This window comes from Maylandia zebra, linkage group LG2, assembly GCF_041146795.1.
Source record: "Maylandia zebra isolate NMK-2024a linkage group LG2, Mzebra_GT3a, whole genome shotgun sequence".
Lineage (NCBI taxonomy): Eukaryota > Metazoa > Chordata > Actinopteri > Cichliformes > Cichlidae > Maylandia > Maylandia zebra.
The window spans coordinates 5,577,998-5,591,818 of NC_135168.1; positions in this window are offsets into that span (position 1 = coordinate 5,577,998).

Below are 13,821 nucleotides of genomic sequence, written 5' to 3' on the forward strand. Positions count from 1 at the left end.
ACACTCTGCACGTCTGTGAGTAACTGTGATGAAGATGTGCAGAGATCTGTGTCCAAACAGGAGAAAGACTGTAAAGACTCTGTGCTTCTAACAGCCTCTGTTAACATATGTGAGGCTGTTTGTTGTTGTTGCCATGGAGCTTTGCACTGTTTGGGTCAGCAGGTCATGTGATCAGGTTTGTTCTGCTGGACGATGGTTCAGTGTCAGGTTTGTTTGCATTCATCAATAAATATCTAAATAAATCAAAGACTCCATGTTTGTTCTTTCATCATGTGACCTCTGCTCATCCATCTCTGTGTGTATCAGGATACATTTGGTTCATAATACACAGAAAAATCAGAGTTATTACCTGTAATAAATGTGAAAGATTCCTGCAGTGATAACCAGGCAGGACTGAAACACATCCAAGCTGTCACCACGGTAACAGCACCGTCCATCCACAGGTGAGGGGAGGAGCAAAAAGAGGGACTTTGACCATTTTATACTAAAAACACTGAACTAATGTTTCTAATATGAAACAAATAAGCCCACATTAATGTGAGCGTTTATTAAATAATAATAATGATGATTTCCTCCTGATCTCATTTCCACAGCAGAGAAAACTGTGGTGTATATTGAGGTGGAGGGTGTGGTCTGTGGCTCAGGTGTAGAGTGAGGGTGGGGTGCACCACAGCAGCATGCTGGGACTGCTGAGGGTGGAGGAGGGAGTGATGATGACATCAGAGCTGCAGCACAGAGACCAGTGAACACACAGTCTGTTCATCTTTGCATAGATACAATATACAGCACAATATTGAATGACAGACACGCTGTGGGAGCTTCCACAGATACACTGACGTCAGCATCCAGAGTCCTCCTGCTGCTCCCCCCTCAGAGCCCCGTGATCAGCACCAACACATTCAGTTAGATGACAGAGTCCAGCTGCAGCTAGAATCAGCTCCCCTCTGTGAACAACAGCACAGCGTCAGTGTTTCACACTCAGTGAAAGGAGGAAACAGCAGAAGAACACCATGTGTGCTACGTTTCCCAGGACACACTACAAACTGCACAAATACAGAGCAGCACGTGGAAGGACCTGGAGCTGCATTTACAGAGCTGCAGACAGCGTGATGTCCTGTATGGACAGGTGGAAGGAAGCAAGTCCTCAGCTGGAACACTCGTGTTTGTCCACAGACAGGAAACACAGCAGGAAACTTCCTCACAGAAGTGCAGCTCATGGATAACACACTTCCTGTCAGTCAGAATGAGGCTGCAGCCAAACACAGAAAGGTGTTTTTGTCCAGATGAGCCCAGAGAAGAAACACGAGTGTTCACAGACATCAGAAGCTCAGAGAGGTGAAACATGAGGTTGGAGTCCTCGTCAGCATCCAGAAGAGCTGCTGTGAAACCCTGAGTACTCATGACAGACTCTGATGGCACAAACACATCATGATTCAAACAGAAAGACAAACATGGAGCTCCTGATCCTCCTGCATGAGAACAAGCTGACATGAGCGCTGTGTCTGAGAGTGTCTCCCTGTCACAGTGACAATAACACAGCTGCTGCTCACAGTCATTAAACTGACCTGAGGTCAGCTGTGCTCCTTACATATGAACCATGTGACCTCACATCAGTGCTGTGGATGACTGTAGTCATAGAAGAGTAGAGCTGTAGCAGGTGGTGTGAGGAGGAGGTGGTGTATTCTAGTTAACGCAGTACTGAAACACTCCAGCAGAGGGCGCTGTTAAGTCCTTATTGTAACACAGTTACTGTGTGCAGTTAGACTTCATACATAATCTGCACTTATTTCCATCAGACATGCTGTCAGTAAATGATTGGTTTCTATTGATTCTACTTCCTGTTGACTCGTTTGATGACAGTGAAACAATCACAGCTGATTGTGTGATGATGTAAACTGTCACTGTTACATTCAGTGTGTGTGACATAATGTTAGTGCAGGCTGATAACAGCCTGGTTCTGTTAGAAACACATGAACGTGTCCATAGATCAGTGTGTGTTTAACATGAGAGCTTCAGCCCTGCTGATGTGTTAAATAAAGACATGCAGGAAAACTGATGAGACTCTGAAATAACTCTTTATATTTATAATGTAACTCTGCATCAAAAGAACAACAAAGGATCCCAGACAGGTTTCTGTGAACAAAGACCATTCTGATGTTTCTGTGTTTCTAACACTTTGACATTATTAGTAAACAGACTGCAGTGAGCAGCATTTATAAAGAGCTTCTATATAAAGATATGACAGCTGTTTGACAAGTTTATCACTCTGTGTTTGGACCTGATCAGTCCAGCTGTTTACTTGAAACATGTTCATTTACCTGTTCTGTTATATTCATGTTCTTGTCTCTGTTGAAAACACATTTTAATGTCCCTCAGATTTTTCTCCCAGATGAATAAATATAAAAATGACACAAACTGACTGCAGCTACTTTTTGTCCTTTCTGTCAAAAACCTTCATGTGACTCATGAGAGACACGTTTCAGCTGTTTGTGACAGATCAGAGGCCAACAAGTCATTTATAACACTTTCCATCATTGTTTAAAGTTCTCAGTGTTTCTGTGTTGCTGCGTATAGGATCTCCCAGCATCATCACTGTGCTGTCCAATCATTGTGTGCGAGGTTACCCTTATAGTGCGATGTGTGTTTGCACAAAGAGAAGCATGTGTGTCAAATATAAATAAGCACAGAACAGAAACAGCTGCTCGTTTCTTCTGTTTAGAGTCAAGTTAGTGTTTTGTGTCTTTGTTTGAGGCCTGATGTCGAGCAGAGGTGTGTGTAACTGCACTGCTCTGTTATATGTGTGAAGTGTGTGCTTCTCTTCAGCATCATCTTTGTCACTGCTGATTCCTTTGTGTCATCATGTGTTGAGAAGAGAGAACAGTTATAACGGAGGAGCAAAAGGAAGCCCTGAAATCTGCATCAACAAGGAAGTGTTGGCTCACCAGTGATCCCAGCAGAGCCACTGGTTTGGCTCCAGTTGTTCTAGATTCAATGATGTTGTTGCTACAGATACATGTCAGCATCTTTATTGAATTTAATATGAAGCAGAAATGGTGTCATTAGGAGAAGAAGAGGAGAACAAGTCCGGCGAGGAGGCAGCAGCTCTTAAAGATGAAACAGCAGCTCAGCCCTGAGCTCAGAGAGCTGCACATGAAAAAGCTCCTCAAGCAGATCCTGTCAGAGGTTTGTCATCAACAGGAGGAACTGTTCACATCATAGGATGAAGATGCTGTCAGCTGGATGAAGAAGGTTATTTAATGCAAACGTTCACACTGAAGTCAAATTGTTGTCGTGTTGAACAGATTCATGTACTGATCGTCTCCAGAATGTTAGAAGAGCTTCAATGAATCATTAGAAACAACTTACAGCTGCACAGCTGTGTCAAACACATCTGTGTGTCATTGTGGGATTGTTGTGTTTCTACATGTGACACACGTCTAAAACATGCACACAATCTGAACACAAACAGGGACTCATGTGTTCCCACAGCCAGATGCTGAGAGCCATTTCCTTGTAGTCCTGTGTCTACATACATGAACCATTAGATGTTATTGGAATGATTGTCAGCTCTGATAGTTTCATGTGTGTTTAGCTGGACGCTGTTTGATCCTCGACATGTTTAAAGGTGTCCAGTCCTGAGACACTGGGGCTGGAAACAGCTGTGATGTCATTGCACTGTCACACAGACAGAAGTGCATGAAGTGAGCAGCCGAGGAGCCGCTGATGTTTTGGATTCAACAGCATTTGAAAGGTCGACACAGACACATTTGCACACAGAAAGCTGAATCTGTCATATGCCACAGTGAACTCACTGTTCAGTGTTTTTCAGGAAGCTTCTTAACTGCCTCTGCTGCCAAACAAGCAGCTGATGTCCTTGAGAAGAAGCTGAAGAAGTCTTCAACAACAAATACAGGAAGTGGACTTTCAAATACTAGATTCACTTTAGACTCACAGAGAAATGACTCAACCAGCTGTGTTTGACTCTATGAAAGGTCAGTGTGTGTCTGCACACAGACTGTTGTGTTGGACTGTTATTCAGTTGTCTGCTGAATGTTTTCAAATGTCTGCATCTCAGCTGTGATGAGGCTGGGGGTCATGGGAGGCCACCGTAGCAGCCTCTTCAACATCATGACATCATCATAAATGCTGCTGGACTGTCTGATGGGCTGACGGTGAAAAAGCCGTCGGGAAGGAAACAGAAGACATTTCAGAGGCTGCAGCAGATTTCTTTGATTCGGGGCCTTTTTCAGCTTTATTGGACAGAGCAGTGAAGATAAGTGACAGCAAAGCAGAGAGAAAGGGGGCGTGGCCCGGGTCAAAGCCAGGCCAGCTGCTCTCCACCTCGTGGTCACCTGCTCATCCTAGTGAGCTCCACCAGCAGCCCTTTCACACACTTTACACTGTCAAACACTGTGTGTGGACCTCAGCTAACAACAGGCTACATTTAAGTCTGGACTACATGCTTTTATATTGTTTTTATTCCATCAGCAGCTCAACATCATGAGCAGCTTTGACATAAAGACATCAAACTCAAGCTGACTTTAAGCTACTTTTAATACAGGGGCTCAAAAACAACAACATCTTTATTATATATCAGGACACAAAGTCATTTCATCTCAAAGGGAAACAGCTTTATTTGGAATAACCAGCACTATCAACTGGTTTGGGATCTCCACCAGTTTCATGTCTTTGCAGCTTCTCCAACAAAGTTCCTGTAAAATCAGCATGTTTGTCTTTATTGGTTTGATAGTGATTGATTATTCAGTCCCAATCTGCTGTCATCTAAAGAACAAAATGATGTTTCTATGAGTCACAAAGCTCCAGATGTTGTCGGCTTCACAAAGAAAACAAAGAACTTAAACACAAAGTGTTTGGAGCCAAAATGTTCCCAAGCTGCTCTTTTTGAAATGGCAGAGGTACAGTGGTGTCTAACAGCACACTGTGGAAGGCAAACATGTTATTGTTGGATGAAACTTCATGAATCCTTTGTAGATTTGAGCTGTTGGAGCCTTTCTTTTCTCTTCAGGTGTACAGATGCTGAGGAGGCAGGTGAAGCAGGTGGAGCTGTTGTGATGCTGGCAGAGGGTGTGTCTTAGTAACTCTGTGAGGCAGAACTGGATCCAACATTGTGGATGTGTTGATGTTGGAGCCATTAAGAGTCTCTGGCCACACTGTAGGATTTCCCTTTGATCCACTGTGGGGGCATTTTGGAGTCTGTCAGTGAAACTCTTCATGTTTGTGTTTGACTCCAGTTTATAGAAACAGAGAAATGTGTCATGCTTTTGTTCGGCCTCCACAAATACACACATTTGTTCATTGGTTGGACTTTTTGGAAGGAGACACATTGAAAACCATGTTAATAAGATCTTGTTGTTTCCTGTGGATCCGACACAGAGAGTGGACTTCAGACAGAAAGCGTGGAAGAGATTTTAGAGGCCGTGTGTGGCAACAGGAAGTTTCTGTGTGTTTGCTGATCTTACATGTGGAAAACAACACGTGATGTTTGTGAAGTTCTACAATGATCATTGTTCTCACAGCATTTTGAGTGGGAACAGTTCAAACTGGGAGTAGTGGGAGTTATTTACTGATTGAAACAAGCTGAATGTTTCTGTGACGATGAAGATCAGCAGCTCAGCTGATCAATGAACTGACATCTATCAGTCGTTTCATGAGATGAAGTCATCAGCAGACATTTGTTCTGACTGTGTGATGAATGTCAGAAGGTCAGGGCTCTGCTTTAGTCACTGCTTGATGATCATTGGCTCATTGTTGAATCCAGGGCCCAGTCTGACCTCTGACCTTTGCTGCAGGTCTTCTGTGTTATCTCCACTTTCATGTCTGATCTTCTGCTGTATCGTCCAAAATAAACATCTGGATCATTTCCAACACTTCAGCAGATCTTTAGTTTGGGCAGTGCAGCACAGAATAACACATATTGTACTATACTGCCCACTTCCTGATCTTATTGGATCTGTGTGTGAGGTTGGTGAAGGAAACACATGTTTACTGAGTGAGTCGCTGCCATTAGGAACTAGTTTTTATATCACAGCCTGGAAATCACACAGGACCATTTCTGCAAGTGAAAAGTCGTCATTGGAGGAAAATCATTGTGTAGTTTGTGCGACTGAAGAATTGTCCCAACTACATGTGCTGCTGACCTTTGCTTTAGGTGCACAGAGGAGTCTGTGGGAACATCCAGAACTGAGGCAGTGCTACAGATGCTTCAAATAAAGTGGTGTATTATCCATGTTTTCTATGGATCACATCCAGTATCCTGATCTAACGAGCCCCCTTTTTGTGGATTTTAGAGCCTCTGACTTTTGCTGCGTCTCATTTCAAGCACAAGAGCAAGAAGTGGATGAAGAAATGGGGCGAGTGGGGTCAGTGTGGTGCATGTCAGCTGTGCTCACACATGCTTTCACAAAGAACATGTGTGTTCATCGGCAGCATTAAGGTGCACTTTAGTCTTCATAATAATAAAGTATTCTGACTTTATTCTTCTGAATCCTCACAGTCATGTTGCAGCTCTGCTTTGCTTTAAGAAAATGTTCTACCAGGATGTTACTTTCCTAAACGTGTTCTCCAAATGTTCCAAAGACTTTGTTCTAAGTAGTTCTACATGATGAAACATCCACACTAAGTTTAAGAAGGACACACAAACACCATCTGTCCTTTCATCATGTGTACAAACGTGTTCAGATGTCAAATGTACCGTGAATGGATGCAAATGTGGATCGTTCCAATAAAATGAGACAGTTTTGTAAGTGGATCCCAGTTTGAAGTTCATTAAAACCTATAAGAACATGTTATTCAAACCAATTTTATCCAACAGGAAGAAGCATCAGGGGAACAGGAAACATTCAAACATGTTTACTGTAAGAACTGCACAAAGGAAGGAAACACAATCCTACACACGAGCACTTTAAAATGGACATTTAGCTTTTCAAACATCAGGGAGCTGCAATAACAACACTGTGCCCATTCTGATCAGACTGAAAGATTTATAGAGATTTATCCATGTGCTGGAAAAGGATTTGATATCAACATAGATGCAGATTAGCAGCAGCATTTTCTTCATATTGATTTAGAGTTCAGTACCAGGAATATGTAGAATTAACATCTGTGCGCATGACGAGTGATGAAAATTCAAAGTCAGGCTTTCAAAGGATGTCAGAATTGGTGTCTCTATCTGTGACTGTCCCAGAGGAACCTACCTGAGGGATTATTACAGATCTGTCTATATAGAAAGACTTGCATTGATTCACAGTGTACAATTCTTTCTAATCTATTAACATCTTCCTCCAAATCCTGTTTCTGCTGTTTAATGACATATGTCTGAATACAGACAGTGGAAAAATGTCAGTTTTAGTTTTACTGGATCTCAGTGCAGCATTTGATACAGTTGACCACAACATATTACTCAAACGACTGGAGAACTGGACAGGTCTTTCAGGAACTGTACTAAACTGGTTCAAAACATACTTAGAAAACAGGAAATACTTTGTATCAATAGGTAACTTCACATCTGAGCAGACAAGTATCACATGTGGAGTTCCCCAAGGTTCCATCTGGGGACCCTTTTTGTTTAACATTTACATGCTCCCACTGGCACAGATTATAAAGAACAACAAAATAAACTATCATAGCTATGCAGATGACACACAAATATATATCACAATGTCACCAGGAGACCAAGGCCCCGTACAATTTTCTCCAGCTAAACAAAACAAAACTGAGGTAATAGTCTTTGGCGCCAAAGAAAAACGATTACAGGTCACCAGAGAACTTCAATCTATACATCTAAAAACCACAAACCAGGCGAGAAATGTGGGTGTAGTGATGGATGCAGACCTAAACTTAGAAAAACACATTAAGACAATAACAAAGTCAGCTTACTATCACCTCAAGAATATTTCAAGGATAAAAGATCTGATGTCTCAACAGGACCTGGAAAAACTAGTCCATGCATTCATCTTTAGTAGGCTTGACTACTGTAACAGCATCTTTACAGGTCTACCTAAAACATCAGTCAGACAACTACAGCTCATTCAGAACTCTGCTGCTCGAGTCCTCACTAAGACCAAAAAAGTGGACCACATCAGTCCAGCTCTGAGGTCTTTACACTGGCTGCCTGTCCGTCAGAGGATAGACTTTAAAGTTCTGATGCTGGTCTATAAAGCTCTGAATGGTTTAGGACCAAAATACATCAGTGACCTCCTGACCCAGTATGAACCTTCCAGATCACTCAGGTCATCTGGATCCGGTCTTTTATCAGTTCCCAGAGTCAGAACCAGACACGGAGAAGCTGCATTCAGCTTTTGTGCTCCTTATATCTGGAACAAACTCCCAGAAAGCCTCAGATCAGCTGAAACACTCAGTTTATTTAAATCCAGGTTGAAGACTCACCTGTTCTCAGCTGCATTTGAATAAAGCACCAAATCCACACTTTAAGCTTAAATTTCAAAACTTACATTTAACTACTGATTTTATCTACTGTTCTGATCTGTTTTGATTTTATATACTGTTTTGTTTGTTTGTTTGTTAATTAGTTAGTTTGTTTGTTTGCTTGTTTTAATCAATTTTAAATCATGCTTTTTATTTGTTTTTGTTTCTAATGTCTCTGTAAAGCACTTTGAATCACCTTGTTGTTGAATTGTGCTATACAAATAAACTTGCCTTGCCTTGCCATCAGTAGGGCTCAAACCTCCTGCTGTTTCTACTGGACCATAAATTCTACTTTATGATCATCTTCAAAAATAAAAACGTGAGTTTATTTGTGAACTCTGTGAAATGTGTCTGATGTTTAGTTTGAACCAATCCTGTGTCAGCTGCAGCCACATCATTGCCACACATACAAATGGGTGCGTTCCTGTTTAGACCTGCTGGCTGTCAGTGGGCTTCATTCCATTTCAGACTGCCGGTGGTCGGCTGTGATCTAAACTCAACATGGCTCCTGTGTTAGAAGAGCCTCTGATTTTAAACTTTGCACATTTAATAGTTTCTTTCCAACACTGTGGAGCTACCAGCCCAGTATATGTAGCCCACAGTAGATGGAGTTATCAAGCTGGACTGACAAACATCAGGACTCATGTGATCCCTACATGTGGACCTTTCACAGATGGATCCAAGTGCAGATTCAGCTCTGCATCACATTTGACTTCAGCTGTTACACACTTTCTAGCTGTGTCACTTCCTGCTTTTTGGATCAGATAGTTTATTCATGTCCACAAATGTTTGGCTGCATGTTTGTATCATCTATATTTCCAGTCTTCATACAGCCGATATTTCATGTGAACTCCAACCTGCCAGCTGCCATCATGTTTTCAGGGTTCATTCAGTGTTGAAATGTAGGACAAACAGCAGCACATGTTCTCTAAATGTTTGCAGTCATTTTAAATGAAGCTGATACTACATGAGACATTTTCCATATTTACTGTCTTTGAACAGAGAATAATAAAGCCATCAAACATATACAGGCTGTGCAAATACAAACTTCTGTGGTGCATTTGATGACCTGCAGAGGAGAACAAGTCGGGCTTTTCAGCCCTAACACAACCTCTTTGTTCTCAATACTACAAAACCTTCAAAGGCTGATATGCAAGTTTGCATGAATCACCAACACAGTAGTGTTTGTTTCTAGTATAATTATAAATAAGCTGATCAGATATCTGCTGACTGATTAGATCCTGTATCTATTACAGATGAACTGGATATCACAGCGCATGTTGTTAATCCGTCATATCAAACTAAACCGTGTTGCTGGTGTAAATATCCTCCAATAAAGTCAGATGAGGGCTGCTGTTGCCAGGTAACGATGATGTCACACTGGATCTTCTGATCTTTAGCATCGTAGCGCTCGGAGTCTGATGTTGGCTCATGTGTTGTTAAACACCAACATGACGTTCTACTAGTCAAGGCCTCAGCTTATTATATACCTATTATATTCTAGTATCAAATACACAATTTTCAAATGGAGGCCTAATAACAGATTATATTGTTCTCTTCCAAGATGGTTGCTGGCATCCACCAGTAACCTTTCAAAACAAAATGTCTAATTTCACTGCATTGACAGTAGGTAAAGAATTAAACTGACATTACTCCTCCACTGAATCTACATAAATCAACAGTTAAATAATGTCAGTTCTTCCGTGTTCTCTGGAATCAATCACAGCAAAGAAATTAGACTGTTTCTTTTGAAAAATGTTGGGAAAGAACAAATCAAGATCAAAAATCAAGATTCAGTTAAACAACAATTATAACTAAACAATTTGAGATAATGTTAGTTTCCATTAACATTAAATTAGGTTACTGAATTGGCAAACACCTTCCTATTAACATTACCCATTTTACCCCAATAACTAAAGAAATTAGCACTTGCAGGTCAAAACCTTTATTCAAGAGATGCAAAAATAACATTGATACAGTGACTGTCAAAAATTACAGCACTGATCATACTGTGACATGTTGGTTCAAAACAGCACACTTAGAAATATTCAACGTTCTTTACTTCAACTGAATGAAACTGAAAACACCATTTCACACGACCCATATGGGATATTTAGACTGTATAACTGTTCATGCTACATCTCTTCACTAGTAAAAGAAAGAAAAAATACAAAGAGAAATTTAAAAATGCTGCCAAAGTGCTGCACAGAGCAAAAGGAAAAACAAACAACAAAAAAATGGCCCTGTCCTCATGGCAGTTGCAGTGTATATAAAAATGAACCCTGCGATCTGTTCCTCCAGCTTCAAAAATGCAGCAGAACAAGTGTGAGATTTAAATGTCTTCTCACCTAGAGCTGATCAACTTAAGATAAGATAAGATAAGATAAGATAAGATAAGATAAGATAAGATAAGATAAGATAAGATAAGATAGAACTTTATTAATCCCTCGGGTGGGTTCCTCTGGGAAATTCGATTTCCAAAAAAGCACAGCACCGACAGAAGTTACAGAGTTATACACACACACATATATATAAATACAGAGACAATATAAATAAAATATACGAAGGGGATAAATAGAATAAATAGGAATAAAAATAAAAAATACAAGTGAATTGCACATTTCAAGTATTGAGTCTATTGCACCGTTGACTATTTACAAAAGTATTGCACAAGGTATTGTACAGTGAGGTGAAGAGGCACTACAGCTTAGTTGTTCCCCCCTCCTTTGTCCTCCTGTTTCCCCTCCCTCTCCCCTCCAGAGAGGAGTTAAACAGTCTGATGGTGTGTGGGACAAAGGAGTTTTTAAGTCTGTTAGTTCTTGTCTTTGGGAGAAGCAACCTGTCACTGAACAGACTCTTCTGGTTGTTAATGGCCGTGTGCAGAGGATGCCTGGCAAACAAACAAACAAACAGAGGAGACAGCAAACAACAAAGAGCAACATAATAATAGAGAAAACAAAGCACCATCACAATAAACTAGCTAGTCATAGATATCAGTATTTACTAAGTAATAAACGATATTGTGCAGCACGCAAGATAGACAGCGCACAGTGTGCTTTGAGGCAGCAGCCAAGAAAGCTTTAGTCCGCGTCTGTGAATACCCATGTGTGCATACCTGTGTGGATCAGCATGCTTGCATTCCAAAGGTTTCTCCATGTAATGATCTGCTAGGGAGTGTGGGGGGGCCACAGCCCCGTCCTCCAGGGTGTGAAGCGGGTATGGAGGAGATCAAAACTCCAGACATCCAGAGGCCCCCAGAACACAAGAGACCATGGAAGACCAACAGAGGGGCAGCCGCGCCACTGTTCCAGAGCTAGCCCTCCTGATCAGTTTCTCCAGCCTGGATGAGTCCTTCTTTGCTGTGCTGCTCCCCCAGCACACCACAGCATAGAAAAGTACTCCAGCAACCACCGACTGGTAAAACATCCTCAGGAGCTTCCTGCAGATGTTAAAAGACCTCAGCCTCCTGAGGAAGTACAGTCGGCTTTGGGCTTTTTTATACAGGTGCTCTGTGTTGCATGACCAGTCCAGTTTATTGTCCACCCACAGCCCGAGGTACTTGTACTTGTTGACCACCTCCACCTCCTCCCCCTCTATCTGAACCGGCAGTGGACCTGCTCTAGACCTCCCGAAGTCCACAACCAGTTCCTTAGTCTTTGAGGTGTTGAGTTGCAGGTGGTTTGTGTGACTCCATGCGACAAAGTTCCTCACCAGACTTCTGTACTCCTCTTCCTGATCATCCCAGATACACCCCATGATGGCTGTGTCGTCTGCAAACTTCTGAATGTGGCATAATTCAGAGTTGTAGCAGAAGTCAGAGGTGTACAGGGTGAAGAGAAGAGGGGACAGCACAGTTCCCTGTGGTGCTCCTGTGCTGCTGACCACTGTGTCAGACGTGATGTCCTTCAGCCTGACGTACTGTGGTCTGTCGGTGAGGTAGTCGGAGATCCAAGCCACCAGGCAGGGGTCCACCTCCATCCTGTTCAGTTTTTCCTGAAGCATACAGGGCCGGATGGTATTAAAGGCACTGGAAAAGTCAAGAAACAGTATCCTGACCGTGCCTTTTCCCCCATCCAGGTGTGAGTGGGCTCTGTGTAGGAGGTACAGGATGGCATCCTCCACTCCGACACCCGCCTTGTATGCAAACTGTAGTGGGTCCTGGGCATGTTGTACCTGTGGTCGGAGGAGGTTGAGGAAGAGCCGCTCTAGAGTCTTCATAAGATGTGACGTCAGTGCCACCGGTCGGAAGTCATTCAGCTCATTGGGCCGGTTCTTTTTGGGGACCGGGACGATGCAGGATGTCTTCCATAGGGCGGGCACTCTCCCCAGTCGCAGACTGAGGTTGAAGACTCGTTGTAGCGGCTCCCCAAGTTCAGCAGCACACGCCTTTAGCATCCTAGGACACACCTTGTCTGGGCCTGCTGCCTTTCTGGGGCGAAGCTTCCTCAGTTGTCTCCTGACCTGATCCACTGTGACACTGGGAGATGTTTGGGAAGAGGGGAGGGGGGGAGATGTCTTGCTGCTGAGAGAGGGATTGGAGGAGGGGGGTGTCATGGTGTCAGGAAGGGGGGGAAGCGAGGGAGGTAGGAGAGTGGGGATTGGACTCTGTAGTGAAGGTGAGGGTGGGGGGGTTGTGGGCTGGTCAAACCTGTTGAAGAAGTTGTTGAGTTCGTTTGCCTTCTCCACAGTCCCCCCCACTGTGCTTTTCTTGGTGTTGTGGCCTGTGATGGTTTTCACACCATTCCAGACCTCCCTCATATTGTTCCTCTCCAACTTCTGCTCCACCTTCCTCCTGTAGGTGTCCTTTGCTTCCCTCAGGCAGCGTTTCACCTCCCGCTGTGCTGCCTTCATCTCCTCCTTCACTTTGCTCCTGAAAGCCTTCTTCTTCATGTTGAGGACAGCTTTTACTTCCTGTGTTACCCACGGTTTGTTATTAGGATAACACCGTACCGTCTTAGCAGGGGCGACCGTGTCCACACAAAAGTTGAGGTAGTCTGTAAGACAGTGTGTCGCCCCCTCTATGTCCTCACCATGTGGGCTCAGGAGCACATCCCAGTCTGTGGTGTCATAGCAGTCTCTCAGAGCATCCTCCTTTTCTGGGGTCCATCTCCGGATGGAGCGCGTTGTGATAGGCTGCCTTTGGACGAGGGGTGTGTATTGTGGCTGTAGGTAAACCAGGTTGTGGTCTGACTTCCCTAGTGGGGGGAGGGGGGTGGCTCTGTATGCATCTCTCACATTAGCATACAGTAGGTCAATTGTCCTGTTGCTCCTTGTGGGACAATTCACAAACTGGTGAAAAGCAGCCAGAGTAGAGTCCAGTGTGGCATGGTTAAAGTCTCCAGATATAATAATGAAAGCCTCGGGGTTTTGTGTCTG